This window comes from Amblyomma mixtum, chromosome 2, assembly GCF_055824585.1.
Source record: "Amblyomma mixtum isolate Tamu chromosome 2, ASM5582458v1, whole genome shotgun sequence".
Classification (NCBI taxonomy): domain Eukaryota; kingdom Metazoa; phylum Arthropoda; class Arachnida; order Ixodida; family Ixodidae; genus Amblyomma; species Amblyomma mixtum.
Window position 1 is genome coordinate 56,835,639 of NC_143013.1, and position 23,100 is coordinate 56,858,738.

At 50.9% G+C, this 23,100-nt stretch overlaps 1 pseudogene; it reads right to left on the bottom strand.

Annotated features, from left to right (window-relative positions):
- Positions 1-424: 424 nt before the first annotated feature.
- Positions 425-23,100, bottom strand: part of LOC149359410 (uncharacterized) — a 39,384-nt pseudogene continuing 16,708 nt past the window's right edge.

Sequence of the window (23,100 nt, forward strand, 5' to 3'; positions counted from 1 at the left end):
AGGACTTACAAACGCACTGTCGACGAATACTACGCGCAGCAAAAATTGGATTTAGTTGATCTACCACCACTACACTCATCCTTATCGATCCGTGAAGCTCGCATTCTTCGCCGAATACAGTTTAATCTCCTACATACACCAGCCGTACTTTATCTACACCACTACACTTCCACACCTCAGTGCCCAAATTGTACACACACATATGCAGACTTAGAACACTGCCTCACACAGTGCCACGCAGCCTTCCAGTCCCCCGCCTATCCTTTCCCCCCACCCCCACCGTGGCCCATCTGGCTCGCCTCCCTGGATCTGAGACTGCAACGTGCCGTCTGACTGACTGACTGAAATATATAAAATATGTACAGGGAGTGAGGGGATCGGTCCTGAAGGGGCCGTCCCTAACAAACGCTAGGTGGGCTGCTCATTACAGGAGCCCATTGGCTGTAGCTGCTGCTTGGGCGCGCCCGACCAGAGCCTTTTGGCTCCCCAGGTCAGAGCAGCCGAGCACTGCCACCTCCCAGTCCTCCCGGGTAGGGTTGGGGATAGGGGGAAGGTGCGGGGTTGATTGGCATGCCCACACCATGTGGTAAAGGTCCGAAGACTTTTCCCTACAGTGCGGGCACTCCCCTGTGCACGCAGGGTCGAAATGTTTGATGACTGCCGGGCACAGCAGTGTTTTAGTATAAAGGCGAAGAAGTAAGCGTTCCTCCGCCTTCGTGAGGCCCTTGCAGGGCTTAGGGAAGATTGCATGGCCGAATTGGTAATATTGGATGATTTCCTTGAAGGTAAAAGCCGGATTGGGGTCGGAGTGCGCATCGGGGGGAGGCGAGGGTGATGCCCGGAAAGTGAGCGCGTGGGCAGCGGCGTCGGCCGCTTTGTTGCCCTCGAGACCCGTGTGCGCGGGAGTCCATACTATTGTGTGGGACGCGGGAGCCCGAGATAATTGCTGTTCTGAAGTATTCGGTATGCCAAATAGGGAATAAAGCCCTTTTCGATGTTCCTGCAGGCCCCTCGTGAGTCGGTAATGATGACCCGCGAGTCCTGATCGGCGGCGGCGAGCGCGATTGCCACCTCTTTCGCTGTAGGTGTTTGCAGCGCACACGAAACACGGACGAACAGAAAAGGGAACGAAACACAGCGCTGACTCATCCCAACTGCATTCTGGAAAGCTACAGAGCCAAATTTGTCGATGCTGTTTTCAAGGTATGCAAGTAACTCCTTCTGCGGAAGAGAGTAATACAAGTCCTTAATATCTATAGAACATGCTTGCATGTTCTTGTGATTCTGGCCTTCCAGAAACCCTATGACATCTACCGAGCTCTTAATCTGGAAAGGATCATCAAAAGGGATGGTCTTCAGCTTGTATTGCAGAAATTAGGAAATCGCTTTCTGCCATGAACCTGTTTCTGACACGATTACTCTGAAAGGGCAACCGAGCTTGTGCGTCTTAGCGTAAAATATGAAATGAAGGCTATTGATTTCGGAGCTGTCAATACTTTGGACTAAACGGGTCAGGTTCAGCCTCTCACACAATTTTTTGGCTGCTTGTTTCAATTTTGGTAAGCGTACCTTAGAATCTTCACGGAACACTCCTCTGATGGCGCCAACACTCCTCTGATGGCGTTTTCTGTCCGTCCGTGTTTCGTGTGCGCTGCAAACACCTACAGCATGAAAAACCAACCAGCCCAAGAAAAGACGATTCTGACCTCTTTCGCATGAGTAATGTCTTGTGCTTTGAACGTAAGGCTGTTCACTGCGGTATTTTGGTGGACGACTGCGGCCGTGTACCAACCCCCATGGTGTGGGCCGGTGGCGTCCGCGTAAAATACTCCGCGTTGGTTTCCATAGTAGCGTGCCAAGGCTCCCGCCCGCGCGGGGCGCCGGCCACTATGGTCGTCTCGTGTCATGTTGGCTGGAAGAGGGCGTACGTGCAGGGCGTATCTCCTGATTTCGGGAATGCGCACGCGCTCTTCCGTCAGTGTTGGGTGTTGGATGTGAAGTCGGGCAAGCAGGCGGCGACCCGTTGGCGTCTTTGAGAGTCTTGTGTAGTGGTTTGTCAAGTGTGCTTCTCGGAGCTCCACTAAGGTGTTGACCATCCCCAGACCCAGGAGGCGCTGGTTGGACGTGGTGACCGGGAGGTCGAGGGCACGCTTGTAAACCTTACGGAGAACCACCTCAAGTGCTTTCTCGTCACATTTGCGAAGGTGCAGGTAAGGAGTCGAGTACAAGAATCGACTGGTTACGAATGCGTGCGCCAGCCGCAAGGCATCTTTGCACCGTAACCCCCCGCGGTTATTGGAAACCCGGCGGATCATGCGGCCCACCTGGTCCCCCACCTTGCGCAATTTGGCTAGTGTTGTGTTGACACGGCCCTCGTCGCCTTGGCCCAGGACGTACTGAAAGCCTAATAGAGAGGATGTTCTAATAAAAATGTGTGGGCGATTCCTCTGCGCGGGGGGCGCACAGGCAGTCACTCGAGGCAGGGCTTCGTAAGAAAAGGTTTTATTCTCACATTGCAGAGGGTCGGGCATCGTTGAGCAGCGGGGGTCAGGTGTCGGGAGAGCTGGGCCCAAAGAGAGCGCCAGCCTTGCGGCCGCGCCTTAAGAAGGCTTCCTCCTAGCCTCGCTCCCCCCGCCCCGCAACTCGGGAAGAAGGGGTCGAGGCTACCCGCGGTGAGCGGCGCGGGATTTGAGCTGTCCGCGAGCACACCCTACATCTCCCCCCCCCCTCGAACGTCCGTCCCGGGGTCCGCCAGTAGGCGTTCGATGACCTCCGGGTCCGGGTCGTTATACATGGTGTCGTCGAAGGGGGGAGGGGAGCTCGCCGGGGGGCCGCTCACCGCTAGCTGGATGGGCTCCTCACGAGCCGCCTGGGGGAGCGAGGCGCCTGGCTCCACTGGGGGCCCTGCCGGCAGCGCCCTGCAAAGCTCCCCGGCCGCCGGGGACAGCAGGTCTGGGCGGCTGGACTGGAGGATGCGAAGGGCCGCCTCCTCCGGGCTGACCCTCTGCAGTGGCGCACTAGAGGATGGTGCTGCAGAGCGAGCACAGGCCGGCCCGCTCCTCGTCGTTGCATACGTACGTGTGGCCGATGGCTCCTGGGCCACCTGGGTTGCGGCTGCTCGGCGGCCGAAGCGCCGGCTGGGTGCTGAGGAGGGCCCTGCGCTGGTTGGTCACTATTAGCCCTCTTGCGTTGGCCTGCGCAACTGGGAGGGGCTCTCCAGTGGTTAGGCGCGCTGTTAGACTTGCGGTGGGGGCCACCGCGGCCGTGGAATCTGCGCCACTCGCGTGGCTCCTGCCGCCAGCCGGGTGTCGCGCCGCGATGGCGGCCACCGTTCGACGGTGGTCTGCCTTGCCTCCTGGAGTCCGAGCCACGGGTGCTACCTGACCCTCAGGTCGTAGCGTCGGTTGCGAACCGTACCGCTACCTGCTCGTCCTCCCGGGGGTGAGATCGCCGCATCGCGCTGATTTTCCACCGCTTCGCAGCCATCGTCCTTTCGAAGGTGGAAAGCCTTCAAATCAGCGACATGCACCGGACCGGCGGTTTCGCCGTTTGTCAACAACCGCAGCTGGTAGGTGAGCGGCGTAGTCCGTGCCGTAACTTCGTAAGGCCCAGCCCACTTGTGCGCTAGCGACGCGGCGAAACCGCACGCTGCGTTACTAAGTGGGTGCGTTCTCTTGAGCACTAAGTCGCCCGTGTTGAAAACGACGTGACGGCGACCTTTGTTGTACTGATCCGCCTGCTCCATGCGCGCGACATCGAGGTTTTCGCGGGCAGCGCTCTGCGCTGCCTCCAGGCGCTCCCGGAGCCTTGCCGCGTACTGCGAAAGCGGAGGGGGCGCGGGCCCCGCCACGTCGAGTAGGGCTTTCTCTAGCGGAAAAGCGATCTCTCTCCCAAAATTCAGGTAAGCTGGTGTAATACCCACTGACCTGTTCACGGTTTTCCTTGTAGCGAACACCAGTTCGGACAGCCGCGCGTCCCAATCTCTGTGCTGCTCGGTCGTCGCGATCAGCATGCTCTTCAGATTTCGATTCACCCGCTCGGTTATGTTGCTCTGAGCGTGGTAGGGACTCGTTCTCCTGTGGCGGATTTGAAGCGCCCGACAAGAGTCTACAAAGACTTTGCTTGTGAAATAAGAAGCATTGTCTGTAATCAGGACGGAAGGGAAACCGAAACGAGTGAAAGTCTCCAACAGTTTTTCCCAAATTCGTTCCGACACAAGCTTCCTAAGGGGAAAACCTCAACCCACTTGGAATAGTGGTCCGTTATTTCCCAGGATGAATTGGTTTCCGCGCGCGGACCGAGGGAGGGGTCCCATGATATCGCACGCGACCACTTGCCACGGGTAGTTGCTAACTACTGCATTCATCATGCCAGCGGGCTTGCCCGCCCGAGGCTTGGCTACCTGGCATACTGGGCAGGTACGGGCGTATCCCAGCACATCCTTTCTCATGCCTGGCCAGGTCGCGACACGGCATAACTTGTCGTAAGTCTTACTGCCGCTGCCACGGCCTGCCAGCGCTGAGTCATGTAAGTACTGCAGGAACCGTTTCCGCAACCTTCTCGGGACCACGACTCGGAAAGGGGATGATATCGCCTCTTCCTCGTCAAGTTGGGGAATATAGCGGAGCAGCAAGCCATCATCGCCAAGCAGATACGCGCCGTACTTGCCCTCAGCGTTCCCGGTGCAAGCTGCGCTGCTCGCAAGCTCCTTCAGCACCCGCTGGCAAAGACCGTCTGCTTTCTGGACCTCGATCAGCTCTTCTCTACTGACCGCTACTCCCCAAGACAGATTTCTTTCTGCCTCGCTCCTAGGCAGGCGAGCGGTCGCCGCCACGAGCTGCTGTGTTTCCCTTCCCTCACAGCACCGTGCGGGACCTTTGTCCGTCTCCTCTTCCTCCAAACCGGGCGCGACACTCCCGTCCGCCCTCTCCTCCTCTCTAACAGTGGTGACGCCGCTTTCTACAAAGCTGGGCGGCGCCTCTGAAGCGCTTCCGCCAGCCTTCCACGGTGCGCGCGATAAAGCATCGGCCACTTTGTTCAAGCTGCCCCGGCGGTACTCGATGGCGTAGGCGTAACGTTGCAACGTCAGCGCCCATCTCGCGAGTCTGCCTGCGGGGTTCTTGAGCCTCTTTAACCAAGACAATGCCTGATGATCTGTCTGCACGGTGAAGACCGCTCCGTCTAGGTACATGTCGAACTTCGACAATGCGAACATGATCGCCAGGCATTCCTTTTCGGTCACGGAGTAATTCCGCTCCGCCGATGTGAGCGTGCGGCTAGCGAACGCGACAGGGCGCAGTTTGCCCTCGTGTTCCTGTAACAAAGCAGCTCCAACACCGTAGTCACTAGCGTCTGTCTGCAAGACAAACTGCTTGTTCAGGTCGGGGAGGCGCCGACTAGCGGTATTCGCTATCGCGCGAGCCAAGGCAACAAATGCGTCACTCTGTTTCTTGCCCCAGACCCACTTCGAGCCTTTACGCAACAGCAGGTTCAGCGGCCTTGCAAGCTCCGAACAGCGCGGGATGAATTGCCTGTAGAAGGCAACCATCCCCAAAAACCTCTGCAAGCTTTTCACATCCATGGGGCAGGGGTAGTTCAGAATTGCCTGCAGTTTGTCATCATTCGGTCTCAGTGTGCCCTCATCCATGACAAAGCCCAAGAGGTTCACTCTCTTCGATGCCAACTGCACTTTCTTTGGATTGATGGTTAGACCAGCACGTCTCATTCTATCGAGAACGGAATTCAGGTGAATGAGGTGCTCCTCGAACGACTGCGAGAATATCACAACGTCGTCGAGGTATGCCATGGTGTAGTTGAACCTTGCATCGCCCAGCACGATGTCCATCAGTCGCATGAACGTGCTCGGGGCGTTAGACAAACCAAACGGGAGTCGAGTAAATTCGAAGAGCCCGCGGTGGCAGGTGAATGCGGTTTTCTCAATGTCACCTTCGGCCACCTCAATCTGCAGGTACCCTCTGCTTGCATCTAGGACTATGAAGAACCTCGCGTTCCCTAACGCGTACATCAAAGCCTCGATCGACTGAAAAGGGTACGCAATCGTAGGCGTCAGTGAGTTGAGCTTACGATAATCAACACACAGCCTGACCGATCCATCTTTCTTCGGTGCTAGAACCACTGGTGACGCCCAGGGACCTTGTGAGGGTCTCACCGCACCGGTATCAATCATCTCGTTAAGGGCACAGTCAAGAAGCTGCCTCTTATGCGCACTTAACGGCCTCGGGTTACACCTGAAAGGGCGCGTATCACCCGTCTGAATCTCGTGCTGAAGCAGGTCGGTTCTGCCCGGTTTCTCCGTGAAGCAATCCGAAAACGGGAGTAAAGTTTCCGCGAGCCTTCGGCGCTGACTACTGGGTCCTGAGAAAGACGCAATAATCGCCTCTAACGGGCCACCGTCTCTCAGCATCTCGAGGGAGCTCCCCTGCCTTTCTGTCGCACAGGCGTGGACACCCGCCTTTTGTGCAGGACAGCCGGGCAAGGGTGCGCTTTCGAAGGGAATGAGGGGGGCGAGCGGGCTGTAACGATAGCCATTCTCCCCCATGTCGAGCACAATGCCTTCGCTCGAGAGAAAATCCCTTCCCAGAATTACTGGTATCGACAAGCCAGGCAGATAGACGAAGCGATGTCTCCGCTTTCCGCCGTCAAAGCGCATCGTAAGACGCACTGCTCCCTTTGCCTTTGCCGCCCCAGCGGCTAAGCTTAACGGGGTTTCGGCCGGTCTGACACGGATGTTACCTATCCGGGAGGCCTCATACACCTCGTCACCGACCAGTGACAGCGTTGAGCCCGTGTCTACGACTGCGGAGTAGCATCGACCCGCTAACTGCACTAGCATAAATGGGCTTGAGCGCGGAACAACTCCCTGAGCTCTACAGGCGAGCGGGACAAAGGCCTCCCCGGCGCCGGCGCAGGAGTTCTTTTCCTGACTAGCGCCTTGACAACCATGAAATTCTTCCGCTGACGGTGAAAGGCCGGTGCCGCCAGACATCACCGCCAGCGTCTGGCGTTTCCCTGCATACGCCTAGCTTTGCACTCGCGTGCCATGTGGCCAGGCTGGTTGCAATTCCAGCAAAGCCGGTCGTTCACCCGCCGCGTGGACGGAGGACCCCTCGTTCCACGAAGCGGTTGGGGACGACTCTCCCCTGTCTCCGCGCATTCCTGGCGCTCGCTCGGCGCGCGGCCTCTGAGGCCGGCACGACGCCGCTGCTCGAACGCGTACGGGTCCAGTGCGCAAGGGACAACAGGGGGTTCCGCCTGCCTTTCCACGGCCATTACCTTGGCGCGCCGAGCCCTCGTGACCTTTATTCCGAAAGCCGGCAAACCTATTGATGTGGAGAACCTTCGCCCCATCTCCCTCACGTCTTGTGTCGGCAAGCTGATGGAGACGATGGTGCGCGACAGACTCTCCGATTTTCTAGAAACACAGCACACTTTCGCGGACACCATGTTCGGTTTTCGCCCTCACAAGTCTGCACAGGATATACTTCTGCAGCTTCAACACGACATCTTAGATCCTGTCGAATGTCCCCACAACGACAAGGTGGTCCTGGCCTTGGATCTTAAAGGCGCATTCGACAACGTCAAACACGAAGTAATCCTGGACCACCTCAGTAACACCAACTGTGGCCACAAAACATTCAACTACATAAAACAATTTCTTACAGACCGTCAAGCCTACATACGCATACAAGATGCGGAACACGGGCCATACACCATCGGCTCGAGGGGAACACCTCAAGGCGCGGTCCTGTCTCCCCTCCTCTTCAATTTGGCAATGCTTCATCTTCCCTCCAAATTGTCCTCTTTGCCCGGGATACATCACGCTCTTTATGCGGATGACATTACAATCTGGGCCACGCAAGGTAACCTGGGCCACATGGAATCCTGCCTGCAAGCAGCGGCGACCCTAGTCGACGACTACGCGGCCTACTGCGGACTCCAGTGCGCCCCGTCTAAATCAGAATTTGTGCACATACGTCCCTCCCCTCGGGACACAACTCCGCTTTGCATCAGTCTCCCCTCGGGACCGATCCGGGAGTCCAAGGAGATCCGCGTCCTTGGTCTCTTCATACACCACCAACGCAGAGTCGACACCACCCTAGCCAAACTTCGCACGGTGGGAGACCAGGTGGGCCGCATGGTCCGCCGGGTCTCCAACAAGCGGGGCGGATTACGAAGCAAGGATGCACTGCGGCTTGCCCATGCTTTCGTAACGAGTAGAATCCTCTACTCAACCCCCTACTTGCACCTGCGCAAACATGATGATGACCAACTGGAGGTCATCCACCGGAAAGTCATCAAGCGGGCTCTCGACCTCCCGGTCACCACGTCCAACCAGCGACTTCTGGCCTTGGGCGTGGTGAACACATTTCGGGAGCTTCGAGAGGCCCACTTAGTCAACCAATACACGCGTCTTGCACAGACCACGTCCGGTCGCCGCCTCTTGGACCGGCTACACATCAAACATGACTACCATATTGAGGAAAGGGAGAGAGTGCCAGCACCCTGGAGACGCGCCCTCCGGGTCCGACCCCTTCCCCGCAACATTTCCAGAGAAGACCATAGCGGTCGTCGCCAGGCGCGCGCGGAAGCGTTGGCGCGATACTATGGTAACCAACAACATGTGTATTACGTGGACGTTGCCGGCCCACACCACGGGGTGTGGTACACGGCCGCAGTCGTACACAACACAAACACAGTCAACGGGCTCACTTTCAAAGCCTACAGCGCAAGACACGCGGAGGAGATTGCCATTGCTCTTGCTCTCACTACTCCCAAGTCGAAACACATCATCACCGACTCGCGAGGGGCCTGTCGGAACTACGAGTTGGGTTGGGCTCCCCCGCTTGCCTGGCGCATACTGGAATATAGCTGTCGATCTGAAGATCCAACTCCACGCAACCTGATTTGGGCCCCCGGTCACCAGGGACTCCAGGGAAACGAACAGGCCGATCAGGCCGCCCGCGCACTCTCTCCCCGGGCTATCTCCCTGTCCTTGGAAGGGTACTCCCAATCAGACAATCTGGCCATTACATTCAAACAAATCACCGATTACTACAAGGAGGAGCACCGGCGCTACCCGGCCCCTTGTAAGGGTCTGGATCGCGCTGACGAGCGCCTCCTCATCAAAATTCTTACTAACACTGTACTGTGCCCGGCGGTGCTTAAACATTTCAATACATCCTTTGATGGCGCGTGCCAGTTCTGTGGGGAGGTGGCTGACACCTTCCACATGGTTTGGGCGTGTCAGTCAAACCCATCTATCCCCCCCAACCCCAACCCCACCAGAGAGGACTGGGAGGCGGCCCTGCTCGGCTGCCAGGACCTAAAGACCCAAAAGGCCTTGGTTCACCGGACGCGGGCGGCGTTGCTTGCCAATGGGGCCCCGGAATAGGGGCTCCACCTAGTATTGTTAGGGGAAAGGGCCAATAGGGCCTACCCCAATCACCTCTCTGTAAATATTTATTGCATTATAAATGTTTTTCACCACCACCACCATCCCCATGCGGTAACAACCGTCCTGTTACGCATTTCTCTGTTCACGCAGCACCCTCCCCTTAAGATGGTACGACCGTCTGATTGGTTTCCGTGGCTGCCACCTTTCGGTAGAGCATTGCGCCGCTCTCCCCATACCGTCCTCTTCCATGTTCTCCTTATTCGTAAAAATGCAGTCGGCAAAAATGCTTTTGGCGAACTGCTCACCTTTCATGCAAAACTTGGTGAATCGAAACTGACCGTTTTTATGCGATGGACGGTGTAGCCCAGAATCTCGATTGATGCGAAAAACGTGTCGACGCACTGCAGTTTACTCGCGAAATCTGCCGCTAATGGCGCTGACAACAAAAACGTTGTCAACGCCAGTGCCTATGAACACAATGAACGCCGACGGCCTATGGCTTCAGCGCCGCGTTTCTGGCACAATGTCGTCAATGCCTGCAGCCGACATCTCTGTGTCATCACCCCGTGTATCTATAAGCGTGATTCAGGCGTCCACTGACCCAAGTAGCCAGTTATGCACACTTCCTTTCCTTTAAATGCCACAACGTTGTAAATGCCAACGCAAGCAGTTGTTGTTTGCGACTAAGAGAAGGATGAAAAGTAAAATGCATGGGCCTGCCGACTGCCTCGAGCCGAGTCACTACCGCTGCCACGTGCTGATAGAGGAGTTAAAAGATAAGAAGAAAGAGTGAAAGAAGAGACGCGCTTCGCAACAACCGCGTCCGCCGAAGCGAAGACGCTGGCTTACACAACAGATACCCGAAGCATCTGTAACTACCGCCACGTAGCTTAAAGCACGATTGAGGTGTCCGCTGTTCCAAGAGGGCAGTTATGCGCTTTTCCTTTCCTTTCCAAGTTCCCGCTCCATTGGTTTCGCAGCTTAAAGCGCGACTAAGGTGTCCACTGCTGGTTACAACAGACAACGGCGACCGGCGACGGCCGGCGACACCACGAAACGCAGAAACGGGAGCCAAAGAGCTGCGCTCTAAAAAAGACACACCGTTTATGCCAGCAGTTCTCTCACTACAGTTGAGAGCAATTACAATATTACGGAACAAGAATGTCTTGCCGTTATTTGGTCTGTCCAAAAATTTCGATCCTATCTGTATCGCCGCCACAAGTAAACATTTTGAAACTCTTTTATCAGACTGCCTTAACATGTTTCATTACGATTTGTTTGATTAATTTCGGCTACAATATTGGTTTTTGTGTTTTTCGGGGGCAACTTTTGGCTACTTTTTGAAAATTTAAGCGCCCTGAAGATGTTGCGCCATAGAGGAGAGCTCCACAGTTCTCACCTCTTACCTCCCTCCACTCTTCATCCCCACCACGGTCTCTCTCATTAGCGGTGGACGATGGCACTGGCCCGCTCGGATGTGGCCTAAAAATGGCGTACAGAAAGGAAGTAGCGACCTTGATACGGCAAAGTCATAGCCCATATGCTTTTGGCAAGTCGTAGACCAAATCATGGATGTGTGCATCACTGGCGCTGTGAAATGAACTTGCAGTTTGCGTTTGTAGATTGCACTTGAAATCAAGTTGAAATTCACTTGAAACGCCGATTCAAATATTGAAGTTCTATTGGGTGCCACCCAAAGATCAGTTTCGGATCCTCTGCTTTTTCTAACCTTTATCATTTGACGATGTTTCCAGTAGGACGAGGTAGCACGCTGAAGAGTTGCATTTACCGTGATGTCACTTGTGCGTAGTTGGGACCAACGTGGTTATGACCACCGCGACCAATATCGCCAATTGAAAAAGCTCCACGTTCAAGTGTGTTCCACAAAGCGGAATATTGCTTGCAGTTTTGTGTAATTGTATTCGCCACGTGACGATGCGCACTTTTTTAACTTTTACTGTTAGTCTCCGTATTTATTCAGGCCGGTGGTGGTGGTGTAAAACATTTATTTATACTATATACACGAGAGATATTGCTTGGACCGTGCCTGAAGGGCCCGGCCCTCACAATCACTAGGAGGGATCCCTAGTCCGGGATAGAGATGTGAAGGCCTGAAAAAAAAACACTGCAATTTTGGAAAAAAAAAAAACGGTTTTTTTCGTTTTTTTCAGACGAGGGAAAATGGAAAAAAACATTGAAAATTTCACAATGCAATTTCAAGGTTTTACGATTGCTTGCTTTTAGTTTAGGTTTTTGTTTTTGCTTTGAAAACAATTACAGCGTGCATCTTTGAACGATTGGAGGGCAGTCGTCATCGCCGGTGCCAGGTAGTGCTTTTTAAAACGTTCGTGCTACGAGTACGCGGGTTGAAGGCCAGGTCACATATAAGATCCAGGCTTCACTTGAAAACACACTAATACTTGAACTCACGGCTGAAGTAGAACAAAACGGCTGCAAATTCTACAGCACTACACACACGGCATAAATAACATAGGCTGCTGTGCATGTAAGCGGTTTTAGCCAAATACAAGCCTAGCTTCTTGATTTCCAACATAGCAGAGTACAGAACATCCGCAGGAATTTGGTACAGGACAGGGGTCTTCAGCGAAGCACGTGACCCCATCTACCTGGTGGTAAGTCCTTTACCTCAACCAGTCGCTAACTCGTATTACTTGCCGACTCCTGCAGATACCACCATCATCCGCCAGCTGCGAACAAACTGGTCACGTTTCGGGAATGTCCATACAAGGATTCGCAACAGGCTTTCAGGGGAACGCGTTCGAAAGCTTGTGTATGTGCAGTCGAACCTAGCTGTGGACACAGCTTCAATCCATGCTGCTGCGCGTAGTGCCGCATCCAGCGACAGTGATTCTGAGTCCCATGTGGAGTGACTTATAGATCAGTTTTCATGTTCCCTTTCTCGGTGCAATAGAACAGGAAGTTCGTTCCACAAATATGATATTTATACCTCCATATTCGCATGAAGTGCAAATCATTATTTATCTTCTCGGTGCTATAGAACCAGAAGTTAGTTTCACAATATGACATCTATAACTGCATATTCGACTGAACTTTGGAGCATTATTATTGATTGTTGTGCTGTTGCAAATAAATCTGTTTTTGTCATGTTTTGCAAAATTTCCAATTTTTCATGAAAAAAACCGTGAAAAGAACGGTTTTTTTCACGCCATTCAAATTTTCCTGAAATTTTACATCTCTAGTCCGGGACCCCTGTGGCCTCCGCGGCGGCCCGGGCTCTTGTCACCAGGGCTCATTGATCCTGGAGAGCTGAGCAGCCGAGCAGGGCAGCCTCCCAGTTCTCTCGAGTGGGGGGGGGGGGGAGCAGGATTGCCAGGGCATGCCCACACCATGTGATACGTGTCCGCAAACACTTCCCCACAGTGTGGACACTCGCCCGAAAAGGCCGAATTGAAATGTTTGAGCACTGTCGGGCACAGTACCGTGTTGGTGTAGAGGCGAAGTAGCCAACGCTCCTCTGCCTTCTTGAGGCCTTTACAGGGGGGTGGGTATCGGCCGTGAGCGTTTTGATACAGGAGGGAGATCTTCCGAAAAGTAATAGCCGGATTAAAATCAGTAGCCGGATCAGGCGGCCAGAGAGGCGATGCCCGGTGGTTAAGCGCGCGGGCGGTAGTGACCGCTGCCTTATTTCCCTCTATCCCCGCATGTGCTGGGGCCCAGATGATGGTGCGCCGGGTTGGGAAATCGCGGTACTCACATCTGTGTAAAATTTGGAAGGCACGATCTGGAATTTGGCCCTGTTCAAAATTGCGGAAAGCTCCCCTTTAGTCGGTGATAATGACTCGGGACGCTGGATCCGCAGCTGCAAGTGCGATAGCAACTTCCTCCCGAGCGGAGGCCATTTCCAAGCAGTATTCAGGCCGCGCTTGTCGTCTCGCCGTATGCTGGTCTCGTTCAAAACGAGAAGCCCCACCTTTACTAAAGAGCTTTCATAGTTAATATTTCACTTTACCGCTTAGTGCATATATATTATTACACAGCATATAGCACCACCGAGTGCACAATAAAGTCATCATATTAAGGCAGTTTTTTCTTTCCTTCATTTAACAGTTGTGCTAAGGAATCAAAGATTGACTGGTTGGCACTTTCCGAAGTAATTCAAACACGTACTGAAATCCATCGCCTGCACCTATGTGGAAACTGGCAATTACTTCATAAAATTACCTTGTTGAAAAATATGCTACATTTTACTGCAGTGTGCGCAAGCCGAAAGGAAAGGACCTTTGCACATCTTCCGGAGTAAAAATCGCCACATCAGGCTACGAGGCCGCCTCTTGTAACGTCGTAATTACAAGCTCGACCATCTAAAATGTGTGTCCCATCCCTCACAGTCTGTGCTTGGATATCAACGCATAAATTCACTCCGGCCGCCCGGCTGCTCAAGTTGGAACCTTCAAAGTGCTATACAAGACACGGCCGCCGGCTGCTACTCGCGCGCATTGTGCAGCTTTGTTCACTAGTATATTCGCTTATGTTTGCATGCTAAGTATGAAAGCACATTTCAGGCCCTAGATAGCCTTCACCTGGCTCGGCTCGTCCTTTTGATAGCGGGCACGCTGACCTCTTTATGCATCTATACTCTGCTGCGGTTCTGGTCATCGCTGCATTTTCGCTTTAGGTGAACTTAATTTATTCCGAAACTAAAAATGTACCCGCAGCTCCACCCCGAGAGGTGACTTTCTTCAATCTGCTCGAATCGTTCCCTGCCAGACGCCTCTAGATATCTGTGACCACGTTGATGTCTTCTATAAGTCTTAGTTTGGGCATTTTTCGCGTAATGCCGCGTTGTCCAAACAGCAAGAACCCCATGTAATCTTCAGACAAACTGTATCACGAAACCTTGTAACGGGAAACTTTTCTACATGACGACATCAGCCTTGACCATTGTAACTGGGACGTGGTGCCGGCAGCTATTTTAAGCGCTTCAAATGCTGCTGTTTAGTTCACCACTGGATTTTCTTTATTTTTTCACCTGTCTGGACAAGAACCTAGCAGCTTTGTAGACAACCTACTTCTTTGCTACCGTGCTAAAATGTCACTGTGCGCCCACATCCGGAACCGAAAAGCTGGCGGAGGATTGACGACAAATTGTCAATTCCTTCTCGTCTGACGAAACAGAGTCGGCAGAAATAATATTTGACAATAACCAGCCTCCCTTCACTCAACCTAGTGGCTGATATATTTAGCTCTGCACCCCAAGAAAGCCTCCATATTTGTCATCACAACTTACGAAATGTCGCACACCACAAGTGGTTTTACTTCAAAATTCTGCGGCTATTTCTGTTCGAACCTTTGAAACCATCCTGTGGTTGCCTCCGTGGCTGCGAGCCGCTCCAATCAGCCACCTCAAGCGCTCATATGACCCCCATTGATGCTCCACTACGTATGAGCCGCCAGGATGTCTCCTTTATGCTCTGTGGTGTCATTATAACTACGACCACTCGGATGCGCCAGACGCAGTGTTACCGCGGGGCGCGCGCTTTGCACTTTGCTACTAAGAGTGCTGGCTGTCAGTAAACACTGTTTAATATCGCCCCAATAAACATTCGGTAACACAACCAGGAATTGATATCGCCGTACCACCTTGCAAAATCCTGTTGTACGAGCAAAAAAACTTTACCACCTTATACATTTGCTCTGTGAAGCGCGTGCCACTCGGAGCACAAGTGTATAGCTGCGGTAAGCAATCGTGAACAGCATGCTCTTGCTCAAATGAATTATTGTTTTTACAGGCACTAACGAATGTGAAGTCTATGTGTGGGATAGACACGTCCGAAGCACAAGTCCGGCGGTATGTGACAAAGAATACGACGCAATTTGCCAAGGTTTACGAAAGTACCAACCTTACGATTACAACTGCCAGGTGTACCGAGAACACAAGCCAATGAAACTTTCGCCCGGCCTCAGAAATCCGAAATAAATTTTGCTAAAAGCTGCATCAAAACTTCTTTCCAAACATTCTTCGTCCAAATAAAGTTTGGTGAATTCAGAGCTACAAACCCTACCTTACACTGAGCAGCTATGGCCGTTAGGCACTCACTGGTATACTTTCATTCTTTCATACTAATGGTACTCCCACAGGAACTCATCAGTATCACACAAAGATGCGAATATGTGCGTTTTTTAGGATTCCAGAGCGCTACATGAAATAAGGCGTTACAAAACACGCGGCACGAGACAGGATGACGATACACACTGCACATTTTGAATGCTAAGTGCCAGGCAAGACTCTACGCCTTTTGCCTATGGAAAAAACAATGGCGCCTGTCCTGTATCATCTGGTGTGTTTTGTATTGCCTTATTTCTTGAAGTGTAACATGCATACCCTAATAGCCAGCAACAAACGTTACTCCAGAGCGCTACTCGGCAGCTTTGTTCACATTATTCGGGGAAACAGTATGCACAAATGACACAACTGCGAGGCATGGTGAAGCGGATGGCTTAACTTGTGGAACTGATACTGCTGTATTCTCTTTATTATTGCTTAATGAAGCTCTGTGTATACGGTTAGCTCTTGCCTTTTCTTTTACTTCGTGTAGACAAAATCTTCAAACATTCCGCTCGTCTAACAACGGGAGCAAACCTCTCAACTTTACCAGTCGTGATGCAAGGAAACACCATCTGGCTCCTTCTGTCTATTCTGTTCCTGTTGCCAGTCCATCATTCCGTAAGACCTGGAATCCTACTTTTACAGACTCGCGCGAAATGTTACAAGAAGTAGTTCCGAAGAACAAACAAATTCAGGGGGCACTTTGGCTGTCTAAAGTGCGTACAGGCGAAAGCGTTTTCGCACCACTTTGACTGCTACTGTGGCACTGGTGGCGTCACATGTAATTGAGTACTAAATACTATGTGATGGCAAATCACTAATTATGTTTAATTACTGATTAATGCCTGAATACTAATTAACTGCTAATTAATGACGCTTAAACTTTGCCTTTAGGAGTGGAACGCGACAGCGTGTTGTAGCGCTGCCAGGGAGTCCACGGAACGCCACCACCCGTTCGGCGCGATGCCTTGCCGTTTGAACGCAACGCTTTTTGAGGAAAGGAAATGGCGCAGTAATTCTCTGTCATCTCGGTGGACACCTGAACCGCACCGTAGAGGAAGGGAGGAAGTGGGAGTGAAAGAAGAAAGACAAAGATGGCCTGTAATTAAGAAAATGAAAATTGTATTTGAGGAAAGGAAATTACGCAGTAACTGTCTTACATATCTCGGTGGACACCCGTGAAAATTCAGGGGGAGAGGGTGCACTTTTCTGACCTAAAGTGCGGTCACTGATGTGTGGTTAAGATGTTAAGCTTCGCCTCTAAGAGTGCAACGCGACAGCGTCTTGCAACGCTGCCAGGGAGTCCATAGAACGCCATCGCCCATTTGGTTCTACAGCCTCGCTCGTCGGTAAATTGGTTTTTGAGGAAAGGAAATGTATCTGTCTCTTATATCTCGGTGGACACCTAAACCTCGCTGGAAGGGAAGGGAGGAGGATGGCAGTGAGCGAAGACACCGTATTCACTAGACGCGCCTTTGTTCATTCCAAACCAACCAGCTGGCATGGCTGAGTGGATAGCATGCTCGTCTCGCACTCCGAAGACCGGGGTTCGATTCCTGAGCTCGACCAATTTCCTACTCTGTTTTATTTATTTATATGGCCTGACTAGAAAAGTTAATTAGGCTAATTGGGCAATTAAGCAGTTAACTAAGCTCAGTCCCACTTACTTGGAGCATCACTATATGATCCCTACAATTGGTTGCCTGGTTACTAGCCAAAGTACAATTGCCCCGTTTGAAATTGGCGGACTGTGACGTCAAGATTGTTTCGACCAACTGAAAAGCGTGACATTTCTGTCGACAACTGCTGCTTACAACGATGAGGCATTAAAGGCTTTCGCCTTAATATCGTGCAAGACGATTTGAAGTGGAGTGGCTACATAATTATTTACATGAAGAGCACCCAAATTCAAGTTCGTCTAGATTCCGCAAATCGTTCTTATGACGACAGCGAAAACTATGATAGAATACATTTCTCGCGACCCAGTTAACTCTGCTTAGGGACCCAGCCGATGTATGCGCTGTGAGACCAACCTGAGAGGAATCGAAATAATTTAAAACCAAAATGTATGGTATTTCTTTTTCTGTGCCGCGAAATTATTGAGTCTATAGAGGCGTGCAAATAGCACTTTCTCACACTTGATCGAAAATTAGTAGCGTAGGTAATTTGCCTAATTTTACATGAATGACATAGCTAACAAGCGAATCGAATAGGAACAGACTAGCGAATGAAACGAATAAAGTACCTTTCTGATATTGGTAGGGATATTACATTGGGCTTACGGCGTGCGAGCCGAAGCACCGAAACGCTCACAAACGGGTGTAAAAACTAATAAAGTTGCACTAGGGAAGTTCACTAATAGCTGCAGCTGCCAAAAGACACAAGCTGGCATCTGCTCTGGAGACGCAACAGAATTCAGTTATATTAACTCAGTCCTTCACGTGGTCGTATTGAAATATTAACTTTCATTGCTGCTGACGAGAGGAGATGCATTACTACCATACCTAAGTGAATGAGAATGGCGCGAGCTATGAGCCATGACTTGTGTGATCGGACGTTCCGGAAGGAATAACCAAACGGTGCTAAATCGAGCTGCTCACCTATTCTTCAGAACCATGACTGAGAATTATGAACGCTTTCATACGGGAGGTCACGTCACGGTGCAGAACCTTCCTGACCACATAGACAGATTGCGGCCGCCCACTCAGCAGCTTCAGAGTAGGCGCTATCTCCAAGAAGTATTCGAAGAATATACGATTATTCTTTATACCAACTTTTCAATATCTCTTCCAACCCTTAAAAGCATGTTCAAATAGCTGTGAACAATTTCAAACATATACTATTTCACTCGTTAAACGAATCGAATATCGGGATATTCGATTCTCTACTAAAAAATCTTGAATACTCGCAAACCCTGAGTACTTGTTTGGGCAGAAAAGGGAAGGGAAAAGAGAGGCTTATTATGATAAACATGAAGGATGCCGACAGTCACCGAAACTGAGGAGCATAGGGGATGTTCCGCCGCTCTGGACAAGGGTGGCGCTGGTGAACACTCTCAAGTTTCACTCACACTACACATAAATACCCCGAGAACAGAACATTGGAAACTATCGTTGTAGCTCATTTGAATCGTTAGAAAGTGCCAGTTTGGACTTATTGGTAAAGCATATCAGAAAAAATTGGTGGGGATTTAACGTAGTTTAACGTAGTAGAACACGTACGGAAGCAGGTGTGCATTCTTCAACTGGAGGGGGCAATTAAGTTCCGCCTTAAGAGCACGACGCGTATGAGCAGAGGGTAAATGCACATGTATGCAGAATTTTTCATACTCTATTTAACATTCATGGATGGCGTTGAGTCTTCATACCCCTAAGAGCGCAGTAGCGCAGCCGTTAAGATATTTAGCACTGCACTAGCAGGTGGCTGTTTCTACCACCACCACCCGTAGGCTTTGTGCGACCCATGTTGCTCTTCCCGAGGAACCTCTCGCGCAGATGGCGCGACGCTCTTTCGACGTTACCCGAGCTCATGAGCTCATGAGCTACAATCGATCAATTCGCTCTCGCCCTACCATAAGCTTGCCGTCCCGGTTAGCTCAATTGGTAGAGCGACTGCTCCGGTGAAGCGGTGGTCCCGGGTTCGATCCCCGGACCAGGACAAATTTTTCTTTAACTGCGAAGTTTCTGAGAAAGCTGTATAGCTTTCCTTTTTAGCCGTAAGGCTACGCTCGGGCGGACGTCAATGAGTAATTACTCCCTTATTGTTACTTGATATGAAGCAGCGTGTTTCGCCCGCAGTTATGTTTCCCTGTAAACTCTTGCCATTTTTTTTATTTTTCTTAGGCCGGTGTGGAAGTAAACCGCCCTCTTGAATGCATCTTCGGACCGCGGGAAAAAAACAAGGGACGAAAAAGAAACCAACGAGACAGAGCGCAGATACTAGTCACCAACACCAGTCACCAACTAGCTCCTTTTTCGCAGTTATATTCGCTCCCTTGATCACGTTACAAGAGGAGTTGCAATATTTCGATTACTTTTATTGCTATAAATGCCTCCATCGTGGGCTATTAGAGCTCTTGTTAGCTCGTGAAAGTGCATCGTATTTGTAGGCGTTATTTTCTGCAGTAAGGACGAAAAGACAGGGTGGAGGCAATGAGAAAACGCGCGCCAAGGACCGAAGAGCGTAAACCGTTGAGCTAATATGAGACGACGGTAGTAGGTTGTCTACGCTGCCTAAGCAATCCGCAGTCGAAGCCTTAATTCTAAGCCTCCGTCTTGCGATTGTAGACTCAGAGATGAAAGCCGTGCAAACTCTGTCTCCTTCAGCCAGCAAGTATTGGCAGCAACTATCCTGCGTGAGGGACGAGCCAGTGGTCAAATCGGCAGCGCCACGCACACCCCTATATGTTCATCTACGCGAACGGGTCCGACCTCTCATTCTGTTTACGAATCAGTAACAGAGCCTTAGCGTAGCGGAGACGTACAGCTGTACAAGTATGCCGGATTATGGGCTGCCTTACGCTCTCGCGCTGTTGCAACCACGCGGCCTAGTAAAGCGCGCACCCGACTCTGCGCACCGGCAGCAAGCCTCCCGTAATGCAAATTTCTTCTTCTCGAGTACGCCTGCAATAAGCTGAAAATTTGCCATCATCGAGTGGTGCAAGCAGCAACTTCGGGAACTTTAATCTATGGCTTTGGGGGTAGAAAGAGTTATGCCGTGAGATCATACGAGCGCGAAATTGAACGCGACGTAATTCGTTTCACTCCCGTTCATAATAGTGTTTGACACATTGACACACCCCGAGGAGCAACTTTACATGGAGTTGTTCGAACGCAGATGAAGGGTATTTCAGTGGATGATGGCTGAAATAAACACTTGAGCGCTTTATGTAGCTCAACATGTACTTGGGTTAATAACCCTTAGGGGCTGTCGCTGAACTTCGCGTTAGAAGAAGAAACCGGGCTGCTCGTTCTGTTTTTAAAATGAAATCGGACACTCTTATATCTTCAAGAACGTTTCATTTTTTCTTTACACAGGAGGGGATTCTCTTCGATCTAGTCTACACCAGATTTTGTTTACTTCCTCTACAGATGTACTCATCTCGAAATACCTTGTGAGAAGAGTTGTGCTGGCTGTTTTCGCTAACGAATGCGCACTGCAGAGCAGGCATTTTTTGCAGCAATCAGAGCATCTACCCGTCGATTGTTCCTTCATACTTACTGATCGCCAAGGGCTTTATCGCGACAGATATTAGCTTGTAGGACGTCATATGTTTAAGGAAAACAAAATGAATCACTATATCTTCCCGCATTTACAGACATTGCAAGGTGTATCACCGCATTAAGTTATCAAAAATGAAACATGTCACAACAAAATATAATAGATCTACCGCTACTTGCGCCCTGGAAATTATGTGTGACGCACAGCGGGGGAAGCGAGAACGCAGATCGCCTACGTGAGCGCCGCCTAATAGCCTGCCAGACCAATATGTGCAAAAGTAGCGAAACAACAGCAGCTCCTCAGGGAGGTCGACCTGTGGTGGAACCGCGACGGGGACTATGTGAAGTGGACTATGGACAATCACTTCACCAGCAGCCTATGCGAGTACCTCGCCGAAACTGGTCTACACTCCTTCTTTTAACTTTCTGTAACCTACATTCCACTCCCCCATTTCTCAACTTATGCCTCAAGGCAGACTTCACGAATAAAAAAAAAGAGCAGCTTTGGAATTACGAAGAAAAAATATGGCTTTCACTTGAAAGCTCAAAAATTTACTTACTGTACACCTAGTTCTCGGTGGAAACCGATTTCACAAGCGTATACATTGCTATAGTTTTGGCCTTCTCATTACCTGTCACGCAACATTACTTAAATGCGAAGTTGTTCTTTTTTGGCTGACGTCTTCTAGCGCATTCCTGCCCAGGTCTAGCTGATATCGGTGGACTAATGCTTCATGGTATCGGAGACAGTTGTTAAGTTCATCATCTCTGGCAATCATTGGGAAAAATGAGAAATTCACAAGTGAGAAGAATAATTCTCCAATGACTCCTGAGCCGAGCTCTGAGGATTGCGCTCGAAGAGTAGGCAAAAAGAAGAAAAGGAAGAAGGACTTGGAAGAAGAAAGCGCAGTCCTCGAAGAGCAAAAGAAAGCTGAACCAGTGGCTTCATCGCGAGAGAACAACTCGGATGACGCAAGTGACAGTGAACCGGGCTTCACCCGAAGAAGAATGTGGAAGGATGGAAAAAGAAAGAGAACCGAAACGAGCACCAGCGCTAAAGGTGAAATCGAACCGGACAAGCCCTGGAGAAAATTCAGGAAGAGAATGGACAGGAAGAGAACCAAGCTGAAGACAGCTCAGCTGGATGCAAGCGAGCTGCACGAGCATCGCGGCAAGGTGAAAAAGAAGTTCACACGAACGAGCCCAGTGTTCAGCAAGGACACTGTCTGGAGGCGCAAACGCAAGCAGAAGAGCGCACGCCAAGAAGGAAAACACGAGAAGTGGAGCCGTCATACGCGAACTGGCGTTAAATTCGTTCGTAGCCGACGCGCTAGCCACAGGAAAAGAAGAAGGGCTCGAAGTGTGAGCAGTAACACAAAAAGGAGTACGAATAGCAAGCTGGGCCAGAACAGCGTTCGAAAGAGAAACCGCTGTAGAGGCAGGAAAAAGAGCCGAACCCGCTACAGGAAGGAAAGCCGCAGTCGCTTGCGGAAGAGAGTCCCCCCTCCCTTCCAGTCCTCTTGCCAAACGTTCATCTGTTCCTCTCTGCCTTGCGTTTCTTGAGAAGGCAATTGGAACAGCTTCAGTCTTCAGTGCAATGCCTAGCATTCTCAGCAAAGGGGCAGTAGTTGTATTTTAAGGGCACGAAAAACCTGCAAAAAAAAAAAACGCCAGGAACAGGCGTCCAGCTCAGCCGTGATTGCCTAGAAGGAAGATTTCACCATTCTCGAAATTTGCCATCTCTCAGAAACGCATGGGATTGCGTACTTCGAGCAACACTGCTATTGTGGCATTCTTGGACGTAGTGGTACCTTCTCATTCTGTATCGCCGTTCAGAAAGCGACATTGCTGAAGTAATCTAAGAAAGAGCGAGCAGTATACTACAAGTGTGCACAGATTACTTTGCCCTCTCGGACACGTGTGTGAGAAATTCCAGTCTTGCGGGAGCAGCAAAGGGGTTGTTGACGTCAGAGACAGCCGCCAGTTGCGGCAGTGTAATGAAAATATAGTAAAGAAAAGTCTTCTTGGCTTTAATCCACAAATTTTGTATTATTCACAAGTTTTAGCACTTCAGTGTCCGTTTTCATCAAAAATTTTATGTGGAAAATATCGCTTCAGTATACCATTAATTCTTAATCTCTACTGAGCCTGCCACGGAGCTTCGATGCTTTTGGCCTTTTTGTCCCGTCACTTGTTTTGATTTTTATTTCCTCTAGTAAAAACTTGGTACTTCAAGGTACGAAAACAGTAAACAATATCATCAAGAAACGCTATTTATGAACAATGTGTGGTTCTCGTAAGCTGTGAACTTCGCGCTGAATTCCGGCAAAAGAATAGGTAACTTTCCTTCCATTGCATTCACCTAAGGTAACAGCCAC